Source organism: Callithrix jacchus, chromosome 4, assembly GCF_049354715.1.
Source record: "Callithrix jacchus isolate 240 chromosome 4, calJac240_pri, whole genome shotgun sequence".
Classification (NCBI taxonomy): Eukaryota; Metazoa; Chordata; class Mammalia; order Primates; family Cebidae; genus Callithrix; species Callithrix jacchus.
This window is the reverse complement of record NC_133505.1, coordinates 7673255-7688351: the sequence shown is the minus strand read 5'-3', so window position 1 is coordinate 7688351 and position 15097 is coordinate 7673255. Positions and strand designations below refer to the sequence as shown.

Genomic DNA, 15097 nt, shown 5'->3' with positions numbered 1-15097 from the left:
CTGTCGCCCAAGGTGGAGTACAGTGGTGCAATTTCGGCTCACTGCAACTTCTGTCTCCCAGGCTTAGGTGATTCTCATGCTTCAGTCTCCCAAGTAGCTGGGACTACAGGCGTGTGTGACTGCACCTGGCTAATTTTTTGTATTTTTAGTAAAGATGGGGTTTTGTTCTATTGGCCAGGCTGGTCTTGAACTCTTGGCCTCAAAAGTGCTGGAAGCTGGTGGCTTTGAAAGACACTATATGACGAGTCAGAAAAAACCCTGACATCTGATCCCCTTATATGTGCAAAAAAAAACATGTGTAGTCCACCAGTAAGTTGAAAGAAATGGCTATCAAATATGTTTTTAGCATTGATAATGAGGCCTCAGTTGTTGATTCATTGATCTATGATGAAATAGACAAAATCATTCTGAATCAAGGTGATCATGCTGATAGCGATGATGAAGACGATGTTTTTAACCCTGTGGAAAAAGTGTCTACAGGCCTATAGAGGATGTGGTGAAAATGTCTGATGGGCTTATCGAAGGACTAGAGCACTGTGCATCTGTAACAGAACAAGAAATCATGTCAGTTTGTACAGAGAGAGACTTCTAAGACAAAAACAAGTTGATAATGAGGCAGACAACTCTGTAGGAAACGCTGAGCAAAGCCATACAGTAGAACACCTAATCCTCTGCAGTGCACCCACTTCCAGCTCCCTTAATTGCATCTGATGTTTTTCTCACTGCCACCCCCACCTCCCAATGTAGTGTACAATAACTTTTTCATAAAAACAGCATCAGAAAAAAAAGAAAAGAGAAACAGCCAGCATTATAGGTGGAGACTGGAAAGCCTTCTGTTGTTTGTCCTAGCTGTTGGTTAATAGCTGATGTAGGTATTTTGGTGATACTCTGCTGCTTAGTTACCCTGAACACACTGATTTTTCACTGTATTAATGGTATGTCATTTTTACTATGAAATGCTTCTCTGTGAGTAAGTTCAAGAAAATGATTCCTACTGGTAGCATATAAATTCAGAGTCAGGAGTGATGATGATGCCACATAACCACAGAGTACCTGCGTGGGTGGCTGAGACAGTGACGCCTTTGCTTTGATTGCCCAGTGTGCACAGATTGTTTCACACACCAAGTGATTAAAAATATATAAAATTACCTTCAGGCTAAATGTATAAGGTGCATATTAAACATATATAAATTTTGGGTTTATACTTGGGTCCCCTATCTGAGATATCTCTATATCTATCTATCTATCTATCTATCTGTCTACATGTGAATATTCCAAAATTTGAAATCCTAAATACTTCAAGCATCTCAGATAAGGGCTATTCAATCAGTATTTGAACATATACTATTTTCGTGGATAGGAAAATTTAATGTTGTAAGAAAATTAAAATAGACGTATAAATGCATATATACATATATTTCTTTTTTCTCTCTCTCTCCTGCCTCAGCCTCCCTAGTAGCTGGGATTACAGGCACACAAAACCACACCCAGCTATTTTTTGTATTTTTAGTAGAGATAGAGTTTCACCCTGTTGGCCAGGCTAGTCTCAGACTCCTGTCCTCAAGTAATCCGGCCCCCTCAGTGAATCTTCTTTCACTATTTCAATTATACTCTCTAACTTACAGGGGAGTTTGGTGTTGGCTTATTAAAAAGAAAATGAGTGAGGGATACTAGCCTTATTGAGTATCAGGCATACCTTAATATCAAAAAATGCATACTGTATTGGTGTAGGAATAGGCAAATAGATTAGTCAAAAAGAAACAGCATGAATATCTCAGTTTGCAGAGCTTCAACGCAGGAGAAGGCAATAATGAATATAATGCGAAAAAGATGGGTTTTTGAACAAACGGCACAGGTACAACCTGCCAGCCATCTGGGAGGCAATAAAAATGGAACATCATCTAATATCATATACAAATATATATTCCAGATAGAATAAATAAAGCCTTCAGTGAAAAACAAGTGAACAAATGGACAAGAAACTATGAACATTTTATTAAGAAGTTAGGAGACTAACTTCCTTATAAATCAGTGGTTGGGTGGCTATCATAATAAGTTCTGAAAAACAGGAAGATATTACAAATAAAGGCAGTTTATTGCATATAAATCAAAACTTTATATGGAAAAATAGTTAATAAAATTAATAAACTGATTGATTTATAACACAATTTCTAATCTGATGCCATATATTAACTACCTGCTAATATTTATAAAGAATGAGTTCTTATAAATAGGAAAATTGTTTAACAGAAGTTAGATAAAATCATCACTAAATAATTCATACAAAACTAGAACTTCAGAGGAAAGAAACACATGAAAAGATGCCAGAAGTTTCTAGTAATCTGAGAAATGCAAATATACAAATTAAGGTGACAAAAGGAGATTATTTTATATGCATCAGACTAGAAACAATTAGGAGATAAACATGTATATATCAGAGTTGTAAACAAAAGAGTATGCCTGTCCATAGATTGGAGAAATGTTAGGCATTAGAGTGTTCTTAAGCAGCAATTTGACAGCATGTATTAAAATAAAAATACAAATGACCCTTTTATTGAACAATCTCTCAATACAATGGAAATGTAGCCTATAGGGTGGCATTACTTACAGTGGCCAAAACTTAAAACATTTTAAATGTCCATCAGTGAGGGAAAGAAGCCCTGAAACTTAGTTTTCTGTTAACATCTTTAAATAATTTTTTTTTAGTGTTCTTATATGCTGGGATACTTTTTATCCAGCAAAGAAATATATAGCACTCTGTTTATGCACAAATGGGATACTTAGAAAAGTGACTACATATTAGGCTCCAAAGTTGATTTCCAAATTGAAAGGTGTCAGAGAGATATTCAAAAAAGAGTAAAACTGAAAATTGGCAATCAGAAGATAGCCAGAGCAACAATAAGCACAATGATGGCAACAATAACAATAAGTTATAAATAGTTCTTGGATTTAAGATATAATGATAAACAAATACCTATAATTGAAAAAATGATGAAAGTGGTTAGTCATGGCCCTGGTTTCCTCACACCAGGTTCCTCACACAGCTTTCCTCACATGGGCCACCACCTGTGACCTTGATCACGTTGAGGTCACCACCTGAGACACTGATCACCACCTGTAAAGGTCTGTCCTACAGACCCTGACTCAATGACAGATGAATAAATGCACTCTCACACCTATTTCAGTGATTCAAGTGGGCTAGGAATGGTTGTTGGCTGCTTTCAGAGAGCAAAATGCAGCCAGTTGACAAAGACCCCTGTCCCATCCTCACATAACGGAGATTCTAAATTAACACACTTGTGGATAATTAACATGGTTTAAAGAGTGGTTTTATGAATGATAACAGCTTTAGGTTCCAGGGCCCAGAGTAAACACTGTTAGTGGGTAATTCCCCTTTGATCTCCCCTGAGTGGACGATCCAGCACAATGTTTACATGAGTAAACAGTTAGAGTAGAGACAAAGGTATGTGGGATAGACAGATTTAAACTGGGAATGCCTTTTATCATCCCTATCTTTTCCCTTAGGTAATGGACTGGCCATCTTCAGCCTTCCCAATAAAACCTTTCAGCCTTCCAAAAGGTTTGAAACTATAATCTATATCTTTCCCTAATATTTTGCCAGCCATCCCAAGTGAATTCCAACAGTTAACCTTCTGTTGCCTTCTGATTTTTTGTAGCATTGTTCATATTGCAATAATTTGGCAATAACAGCATTCCTATTGTAATATTATGATATAAAATATATTTTGTGTTCATATTTTAGTAAGATGTTATTTATGTGACAATAAAATTAAAAAGCAACAAACGAAAGATAGCCAACACAAACACTGTATAAATCATTCATGGCTTAGTGGCAAAAAAATTAAAATTATAAAATATTTATATGTAAAAAACGATGACGGTCTTTAACCTTTTTTCACCTCTCCACTTCCTCATTTTTATGAGACATTCTTATATATGATATTAGTGCATCAAGGTTTACAGTGTCTTATCACATATGGATTTTTTTATGAACCACTTTCCTTAGTTAATTGTCCTTAATTGTATACTTAAATGAACTTGATTCTTGCCACTAGTTATTTTAACACAGCTCTTCATGCATCTGTTGTTTGGTTAAATTGCAACCCCAGTGAGTTTTCTCTTAACTTCACTTCCAAGGCTTATGGCTACAATCTACTCTGAGATTTCATATATTTGAAATTATTTCTCTCTTAACTTTGATATAGCAACAGCCAGTTGGCTATGTGTGAAAACATCTTGGTTCTCACATTCTTTCTCCAAGGACTTTGTATCTATTGATTATTTCACTCTTTTTTATCATTTAATATTACTGTGGAGAAGGCTGAGGCCAACCTTACTGATTCTCCTTGTTGATACCTTTTTTTTCTTTTTTATGCCTGAATCACCAAGGAAATATTTGTCTGCCTTGAAGTCCAGTTACTTTACGGACATGACTTAGTATTAATTGCTCAGTATCAATATTTTCCTAGCATACAATATAATATTCTAATGTTCAGATTCAGGTATTACTTATTTTTGAAAAGTTTACTGCTTCTGTAATGATGGACAATATAATTCAACTCCATTTTTTCACGTTTTTATGTTTACAGAAGTATAATATGTGTGCTAGATAACTTCTATAGTTATCTTTTTTACTTAATTAATTTTGCTCATTGTATCTTTTTTACTACTGATAATGTTTTCTGTCATGTCTTTTAAATATCTATTTTCAATATGCCTTTCATTTTTCTCTCTTTTTTGGTTTTTCTTTCTTTATTACTTTCAAGAAGAATAATACATTAGAAATGCTATTTTTTTCTAGAATAGTTAACCAGACGTACCAACTTATGATATTAAAATCCTTTGATCTTCTATGCAGAAATCAAATTACTTAGGGCACTGGAAACAAAAAGTCCATTGGGCACCTATTGTATGATTTGTGGGAGAGAAGATTAGTGCTTGGAATGCAGATGTCAGCTGTAATGGCAAGAAGTAGATATGATTTGGAGTAGAATACTTGGGATTTGAAGATGGGTTAGATATTATAGGTGAAATTTGGGAGGTGATTCTTAACTGCTACAGATTCATCCATATCATGCCTGATGACATTATTAAGATCACGTTGAAATCTTCCACTCATTGCATATTTGCTCCAAGATTATGTAATCACAAGAAAATCAATCAATAATAGAAATTAACAATACATTTTCCTAATCCAGTCATCAGTACCAGAAAAAAAAATCCTAATATTATATAGCCTTCCAGAAGAATGAACAAGGGGGAACCTTTCCTAATTAATTTCATCAAGTTTATATAATCATGAACTATAAAACCTGACAAGGAGTATAGGTGAAAGGAAATTCCTAAGCTACTCTCACTTGTAAAAAAAGGTTCAGAAATCTTACAAAAGTATCTGTCTGAATAAATAATTACATAAACAAGATACAAGATGATGAGCAAGGTGAATTTAATCCCATGATAGAAAGTTGAATTAGTGTTTCAAAATATCGTTATTTTAAAAGATAAAATAAAACATGTAGTTATTTTACTCAATGCAGACACAATGCTAAATAAAATTCTTCTCTATTCATGTAAAAATCTTGTAAATTGGGATTAGAAGAAAATTTACTTAACCTGGCAAATGGTATCTATCAAATGCATACAGCAAATATCTTACATAATGGTAAAACATTGAAAAAATTGATACTGGAAAAAGACAGGGAAGGTTAATGTCACCACTTTAGTTGATATTGGAAAGGAGATCTTAGAATGGAGCATGCAGGAAAAATACACTACTGAGACTGGAAAAAAGAAATACTTTGTTCATCGGTTATTTGATTATTTATGAAGTAAATACAGAAGACCTTCCAAACTAATTATGAAAATTATTAAATGACAACTATTGCTAGGTTTAAGATTAATATATAAAAGCAACTGCATTTCAGTAAGTAAGCAACAGAGTTAGAAAATAAGAATAAAATTTACAAAAGCAACAAAAATTTAAAGCTACTAGAAAGAAATCTTAAGAAGATGTGCAAGTCCTTTAGGGAGACTGTAAACAATTTTTTTCTTTACACCAAGGAGACTTAAATAAAAAGGGAGATAGATCATGTTCATACATGGGAATATTCAATATAGTTAACACAATTATCATTAAATTCATTTTAAGATTTGTTTAAAACCCAAATCAAAATTACAAGTTTTTTATAGAGTTTGAAATCTAGCTATAAAATTTATTTGAAATTACTAACAAGTCAAGCATAGGCACAAAATACTCAGCAAATAAAAGCATAGGGGGCCAAGATGGCCAGCTAGAAGCAGCATGATTGGAGGTTCCGTGGAAAAGAACCATAATAGTGTGTGAATCCTGCACCAGCAACCAAGATTTCCAGGTTCTCTCTTCAGATCTGACTAGGCAGTTGACGTGATCCAAAAAGAGGAAGGAAGAGCTGTGCGGTATGGTGACCCACCTCAGATCCACATGGGGCAAGGGAGCCCTCACCCGCTAACCAAGGGAGGTGGTGAGTGAGTGTGCTACCCTGTTGGGAAAACCATGCTTTTTCCACAGAACTGTGAAACGCACAGATTGGAAGATCCCCCTTGCAAACCCACGTCACCAGGGCATAGGTTCCCAATTCCAGAGCCCCACAGATAAGCAACAACCTCTCAGCTAGAATCTTTTTAAGCCTGTCAAGTGTCCAGGAGGAAGGGCAACCAGCACCACAGCTGCAGCTGCTTGCTGTCTAAGCTCTTAGAGCTCCTTGATGGAGGGGCAGCAGTCAGCTCTGGGACTCATAACTGCCTAACACACTAAGCTCTCTGGGTAGGGGAAGGGCAGCATCCATCTCTATAGCTCCAGGACACAAATTTCCCCTGCTGGAGCCAGCAAGGCTTGATGGCCTGGTCCCAAGAGGTATCTACTGTAGCCCAATACACGGGCTGTGTCAGACTGACCAGACCACCTCTTCAGGCCTGACCCCAACACATCCTTTCTCACTGTGTGGGACCTCCCTGCAGGAACTACAACTCCAGCTAGAGGCTCAGGGACAGAATCCTGATCTTCCTAGACCTGAGCCCTCAGGGGAAGTGGTGGCCACAGTCTCTGTGAATCAGCAGACTTAACCTTTCCTCCTGGTAGTTCTGAGGAATCTGGGCAGCCCAGGAAAGTGGGTTTCCCCTCAGTGAAGCACACCCCCTCCACAAGGATAGTCAAAGTGCCACCGAACTGCTTGAGATTCTACAACAGGGGTTGTCAGACAGTGTATACAAGCGTGATCCTATTGCCATCAGGTTGGTGACCCTTTAGGTCAGAAATCCCAGAAGGAATAGGCACCCATCTTTGCTGTTCTCTGGCCTCCTTGAGTGACATCTCCAGGCCCGGGAGTGAACCAGATGAATAGGGCTTGAAATGAACCTGCAGCAAACTGCAGCAACCCTGAAGTGAACCCCCAGCAAACCACAGCAGCCCGCAGAAGACAGACCTGACCATTGAAAGAAAAACAAACAGAAAGCAACAACAGAAAAGTCCCCACAAAAACCCCATTCAAGGGTCAGCAGCCTCCAAGATCAAAACTAGACAAACTCTTGAAGCTGAGAAAAAATCAGCAAAAAAAAACTGAAAACCCAAAAGGCCAGAGTGCCTCTTCAAATGATTGCAGCTTCTCTCCAGCAAGGGTACAGAACTAGACAGAGGATAAGACAGACAAATTGAGAGAAGTGGGTTTCAGAAGATGGGTAATAAAAACTCCGCTGAGCTAAAGGAGCATGTTCTAACCCCAATGCAAAGAAGCTGAGAACTTCTATGAAAGGTTAGAGAAGCTGCTAATTAGAATAACCAGTTTAAAGAGGAACATAAGTGACCTGATGAAGCTGAAAAACACTGCACAAGAACTTCACAAGTATCAATAGCTGAATTGATCAGGTAGAAGAAAGGATATCAGAGTTTGAAGAGCACCTTAGTGAAATAAGGCACGCAGGCATGTTCTAACCCAATGCAAAAAAATTGAGAACCTTGATAAAAGGTTAGAGGACCTGCTAATTAGAATAACCAGCATAAAGAGGAACTTAAATGACCTGATGGAGCGGAAAAACACTGCACAAGAAGCATACACAAGAATGCTGAATTGACCAAGTGGAAGAAAGGATATTAGAGTTTGAAGACTACCTTGCTGAAATAAGGCATACAGATAAGATTAGAGAAAAAGGAATAAAAGGAGTGAACAAAGCCTCCAAGAAATATGGAACTATGTAAAAAGACCAAACCTATGATTGATTGGAGTACCTGAAGGAGACAGGAGAATGGAAACAAGCTGGGAAACACACTTCAAGATATTATCCAGGAGAACTTCCCCAACCTAGCAAGACAGGCCAACATGCAAATTCAGGAAATAGAGAGAACACCACTAAGATGCTCCATGAGAAGATCAACCCCAAGACACATAATCATCAAATTCTCCAAAGTTGAAATGAAGGAAATGAATGTTAAGGGCAGACAGAAAGTCCAGGTTACCTACAAAGGGAAGCCAATCAGAATAACAGTGGACCTTTCAGCAGAAACTCTATAAGCCAGAAGAGATAGGAGCTCAATATTCAACATTTTTAAATAAAAGAATTTGCAACCCAGAACTTTATATGTAGCCAAATCAAACTTCATAAGTGAAGGAGAAGTAAAATTCTTTGCAGACAAACAAATGCTGAGGGATTTTGTCACCACCAGGCCTGCCTTGCAAAGCTCCTGAAGGAAGCACTAAATATGGAAAAGAAAAACCAGTACCACTGTAAAGAAATGGCATAAACTAGTGTGCAAAATAACCAGATAGCATCATGATGACAGGATCAAATTAACACATCACAATACTAACCTTAAATGTAAATGGGCCAAATACCTCAATTAAAAGACACAGACTGTCAGATTGGATAAAGCGTCGAGACCCATCAGTGTGCTGTATTCAGGAGACTCATCTCACATCCAATGACACACGTAGGCCCAAAATAAAGAGATGGAGGAAGATTTACCAAGTAAATGGAAAGCAGAAATGAAGCAGGGGCTGCAATCCTAGTTTCTGGCAAAACAGACTTTAAACTAACAAACATCAAAAAAGGCAAAGAAGGGCACTATGTAATGGTAAAGGGATCAGTTCAACAGAAAGAGCTAACTATCTTAAATATATATGCACCCTATCTATGCAAGAGCACCCAGATTCATAAAGCAAGTTCTTAGAGACCTACAAAGAGACTTAGACTCCCACACAATAATAGTGGGAGACTTTAACACCCCGTTGTCAGTATTAGATCAACGAGACAGAAAATTACAAGGATATTTAGGACTTTAACTCATCCCTGGATCAAGTGGACCTAATAGTCATCTACAGAACTTTCCACCCCAAATTAACAGAATATGCATTCTTCTCCATGCCACATGGCAATTATTCTAAAATCAATCTCATAATTGGAAGTGAAACACTCCTCAGTAGATGTGAAAGAACTGAAATCATAACAGTCTCTCAGTCCACAGTGCAATCAAATTAGAACTTAGGATTAAAAAACTCACTCAAAACCACAGAATTACATGGTAATTGAACGATCTCCTCCTGAATGACTCCTGGGAAAATAATGAAATTAAGGCAGAAATAAATAAGTTCTTTGAAACCAATGAGAACAAAGAGACAATCTACCATAATCTCTGGGACACAGCTAAAGCAGTGTTAAGAGTGAAATTTATAGCAATAATTGCCCACATCAGAAAGCTAGAAAGATCCCAAGTTGACACCCTAACATCACAAAAGAGCTAGAGAAGCAAGAACAAACTAATCCAAAAGCTAGCAGAACACAAGAAATAACTAAGATCAGAGCAGAATTAAAGGAGATAGAGACAAAAATACCTGCAAAACAAAAAATGGAATCCAGGAGCTGGTTTTTTGAAAAAATTAACACCACCAATAGATCACTAGCTACACTAATGAAGAAAAAAAGAGAGAAGAATCAAATAGACACAATAAAAAAAGATAAAAGGAATATCACCACTGATCCTTCAGAAATACAAACTACCATCAGAGAACACTATAAACACCTGAATGCAAATAAACTAGAAAATCTAGAAGAAATGGATAAATTCCTGGACATGTGCAATATGCAATATCCTTGAAGTGGTGCTTCACATCTCTTGTTAGCTGCATTCCTAGGTATTTTCAGCTTTTGCCCATTCAATATTATATTGGCTATGAGTTTGTCATAAATAGCTCTTATTATTTTGAGATGTTTCATCAATACCTAGTTTATTGAAGTTTTTAACATGAAAGTATGTTGAATTTTATCAAAGGCCTTTTCTGCATCTATTGAGATAAGCATGTAGATTTTGTGCTTGGTTCTATTTATGTGATAGATTACATATCTATATGTGATATGTAATGTGATAGATATGTAATCTATGTGATAGATTACATCTATTTATGTAATGATTTGCATATGTTGAACCAACCGGCATCCCAGGGATGAAGCTGACTTGATCATTGTGGGTAAGTTTTTTAATGTACCACTGGATTTGGTTTGCCAGTATTTTATTGAGGATCTTCACATTGACGTTCATGAGGGATATTGGCCTGAACTTCTCTCTCTCTCTCTCTCTCTCTCTCTCTCTCTCTCTCTCTCTCTGTGTGTGTGTGTTTGTGTGTGTGTGTGTGTGTGTGTCTGTGCCTGGTTTTGGTATCAGGCTGATTGATGCTGGCTTCATAAAATGATTTAGAAAGAAGTCAGTCCTTTTCAACTGTTAGGAATATTTTCAGAAGAAATGGCACCAGCATATGCAATCATAAAAAAAAAAATGAGATCATGTCCTTTGCAGGGACATGGATGAAGTTTGAAGCCATCATCCTCAGCAAACTAACACAGGAACAGAAAACGAAACAATGCACATTCTCACTTATAAGTGGGAGTTGAACAATGAGAACACATGAAAACAGGGAGGGGAACAACACATACCAGGGCTTGTTGGGGGATGGGGGTGAGGGTAGGAACTTAGAGGACAGGTCAATAGGTGCAATAAACCACCTGGCATACGTATTCCTATGTAACAAACCTGCGTATTCTTCACATGTATCCCAGAACTTAAACTAAAACATGCATAGGAGGCTCGCCTTATAGATACTGAGATTTATTATGAATTAGAATATTTAAGGCAACTCAGTAGTGGCATAGTAATAGACAAACCCCTAGAACTGACAGGTCTCCAGAACTAGAGTCATACACGTATGAACCTTTGATATGTGATGGAGCTGCACTGCAGATCAGTAAGAGAATGCAGAGCCCTGAATGAACAATTCAGAGTTTTATTGAAATATTTAACTGTAGTTTCACTGCATTTAATATATAGAAACCAACTGCAGATGGATTAAATACCTACTAAATGTTAAAAGCAAAACTTTAAAAGGCTTAAACGAAAATTTGCAGAATACTTTTATGACTTAGGGCACAAACAGATTTCTTTAAGACTCAAAAAGAACCAACCATAAGACATAATACAAATATTAAATAAGAAAATTACAGACCTTTTTCATTCACAGTTACCATGAAGAAAAAAGGCAGAGAAATTATTTCCAGCACAAAAAATAAATATATTAGTACTCAGAATATATAAAGCTATCTTAAAAATTAATAAAAAAATGATTAGAAAATTTGGCTGGTGCAGTGGCTCACACCTGTAATCCTAGCATTTTGGGAGGCCAAAGTGGTGGATGACCTGAGGCCATGAGTTCAAGACTAGCCTGGCCAACATGGTGAAACCCTGTCTCTACTAAAAATATTTTAAAAATTAGCTATGTGTTGTGGCATACACCTGTAATTGCAGCTACTCAGGAGACAGAGGCAGGGAAATTGTTTGAACCCAGAAGGCAGAGGCTGCAGTGAGCTGAGATGGCACCACTGTACTTCAGCCTGGGTGACAAAGTAAAACTCCATCTCAAAAAAAAAAAATTAAAGTGAATATAAACTTTAAACAGACACTTCAAAGAGGAGGAAACTTAAATGACCAATTAGCCTCATTTTATTATGAAATGTAACTATGCATACATTGAGGGGTTTGGTATGCAAATATTTTGCATTTAAGTTAATAATAGATGTTTGTGTTTAATTTTTGTCTTTGTTTTGTTTTACTGAGCTATCATTTTCTGGTTTTAGTATTCAGGGCAATAATAGACTCATAACATGAGTTGAGAAATGTCCCCTTCTGTTTTCTGGAAAAAATATGTAAAATTGGCATTAGGTATTCTTTAAATGTTGTTAGATTTCTTCAGTGAAACTATCTAGGTCTGAAAATATTGGGGAGGAAATGAGGGTGTTGGAAAAGGGGGTGTTGGGAGGTGGCTTTTAAATTACAAATTCAATTTCTTTGATAATATGAGATGATTTATACTGCCTACTTCCTCTTAGAAGTTTGTAATTCTTGAGGAATTACTCCGTTCTTTCTACATTTTTGAACTTAGGAGTATATCATATATTATCTTTTATTTTTATTTTATTTTATTGTTTTTGGGCTCTGGGGTACATGTACACATCCTGCATCCTGCAGGTATATATTATCTTTTAACAGCACTACATTTTCAGAGATTTCTTGTTTTCTTTCTGTTACTGATTTCTAATTTGATTCTATTATGGTGAAAGAAAACACTCTGCAAGATTTCATTTGATTTACATTTGTTGAAGTTTATTTTATGGCTGAGAGTACAGCCTATCTTGGTACCTATTCTTTGAGCACTTGAAAAAATAGGTGTATTCTGCTGTTGTCAGGTGGAATGTTCTCCATATGTCCATTAGATTATGCCGATTGTGTTATTTTCATCTTCCATATATAAAGATTTCTTGAGAGAGGTCCTTAATATTAATATATTGCCCAAGCTGGCCTTGAACTCCTGGGCTCAAACAATCCTCCTGCCTCAGCTTCCTGAATAGCTGGGGCTACCGGTGCCTGCTACTGTACCCAGCTGCACCCAGCTAGATCTTCTGTATGCTTAATGAGAATGTCTAGTTCTGTAGGAAGAGGGTATTGAAGTTCCCAAATTTAATTGTGACTTTGTCTGTTTTTACTGAGGTTCTGTTGTTTGATGCATACATATTTAAGATTTTTATGTAGAGTTTAATTATTTGATCATTATTTAATGCCATTTTTGTCCACACACACACACACACACACACACACACTGTTCTTCAGTCTACATGAGTATATATTAACGGAGGTACTCCTTTGCTTTTTTTAAAATGTGTTTATTGTGTATCTTTTTCATTCCTTTACTGCCAATACATGTATATTATGAAGGTGAATTCTTGTAAATAGTGTTTAGTTGGGTAGCTTTTAGAAATCCACACTGCAAATCTCTGCTTTTTGATTGGTTTACTTACACCATTTGCATTTGAGTTAATTATTGCTATGTAAGCACATAAATCTGCCATTTCGTAATTGTTTTCTATTTGTTTCACCTGTTTCTCTTCTCTCTGTTAAACTTGTCTTTCCTTCCTGTAGGTTATCTTTAAAGGTTCTATCTGGATTTTGTGTATAAGGTGTTTGAGTATATATCTCTCTGTAGTTCCCATAGGAATGAATATTAGAGTATACTGAATATATATCTCCCTGCAGTACCCAGAGGAATGGTTATTAAAGTATATACATATAACTTATTTTTAAAATTATACTTTAAGTACTGGGATACATGTGCAGAATGTGCAGGTTTGTTACATAGGTATGCATGTGCCTTCATGGTTTGCTGCATTCATCAACCCATCATCTACATTAGGTGTTTCTCCTAATGCTATCCCTCTCATTTCCCCCATCCCCCGACAGGCCCCAGTTTGTGATGTTCCCCTCCCTAGGCCCATGCGTTCTCATTGTTCAGCTGCCACTTATGAGTGAGAACTTGAAGTGTTTGGTTTTCCGTTTCTCTGTTAGTGTGCAGAGAATGATGGTTTCCAGCTTCATCCATGTTCTGGCAAAGGACATGAACTCATTCTTTTTTATGGCTTCATAGTATTCTGTGGTATATATGTGCCACATTTCTTTATCTAGTCTATCACTGATGGACATTTTGGTTGGTTCCAAGTCTTTGCTATTGTGAATAGTGCTGCAATAAACATACGTTTCCATGTGTCTTTACAGTTGAATGATTTCTAATCCTTTGGGTATATACCAGTAATGGGATTGCTGAGTCAAATGATATTTCTAGTTCTAGATCCTTGAGGAATGGCCACGCTGTCTTCCACAATGGTTGAAATAATTTATACTCTCACCAGCGTGTTAAAGTGTTCCTATTTCTCCACATCCTCTCCAGCATCTGTTGTCTCCAGATTTTTTAATGATTGCCATTCTAAGTGGCATGAGGTGGTGTCTCATTATGGTTTTGATTTGCATTTCTCTAACAACCAGTGATGATAAGTTTTTTTCCTATGTTTGTTGGTTGCATAACTGTCTTCTTCTGAGAAGTGTCTATTTATATCCTTTGCCTACTTTTTGATGAAGTTGTGGGTTTTTTTCATGTAAGTTTGTTTAAGTTTCTTGTAGATTCTGAATATTAGTCCTTTGTTAGATGGATAGATTGCAAAAATTTTCTCCCATTCTGTAGGTTGCCTGTTCACTCTAATGATAGTTTCTTTTGCTTTGCAGAAGCTCTTAAGTTTAATTAGATCTCATTTGTCAATGTTGGCTTTTGTTGTGATTGCTTTTGGTTTTTTAGTTATGAAGTCTTTTCCTATGCCTGTGTCCTGAATGGTATTGCCTAGGTTTTCTTCCAGGGTTTTTATGGTGTTAGGTCTTATGTTTAAATCTTTAGCCCATCTTGAGTTAATTTTTATATAAGTTATAAGGAAGGAGTCCAGTTTGAGTTTTCTGCATATGGCTAGCCAGTTTTCCTAACACCATTTAATAAATAGGGAATCCTTTCCCCATTGCTTGCTTTTGTCATCTTTATTGAACATCAGATGGTTTGTAGATGTGTGGTGTTATTTCTGAGACCTCTGTTCTGTTCCATTGGTCTATATATCTGTTTTGGAACCAGTACCATGCTGCTTTTGTTACTGTAACCTTGTAGTATAGTTTAAAGTCAGGTAGCATGATGCT

At 36.6% G+C, this 15097-nt stretch overlaps 1 protein-coding gene across 5 annotated transcripts in view; it reads left to right on the top strand.

Moving 5' to 3' along the window:
- LOC144582011 (uncharacterized) overlaps positions 1-15097 on the top strand; it is a 449998-nt gene that overhangs the window by 172630 nt on the left and 262271 nt on the right. The gene's annotated exons all lie outside the window — the stretch shown is intronic.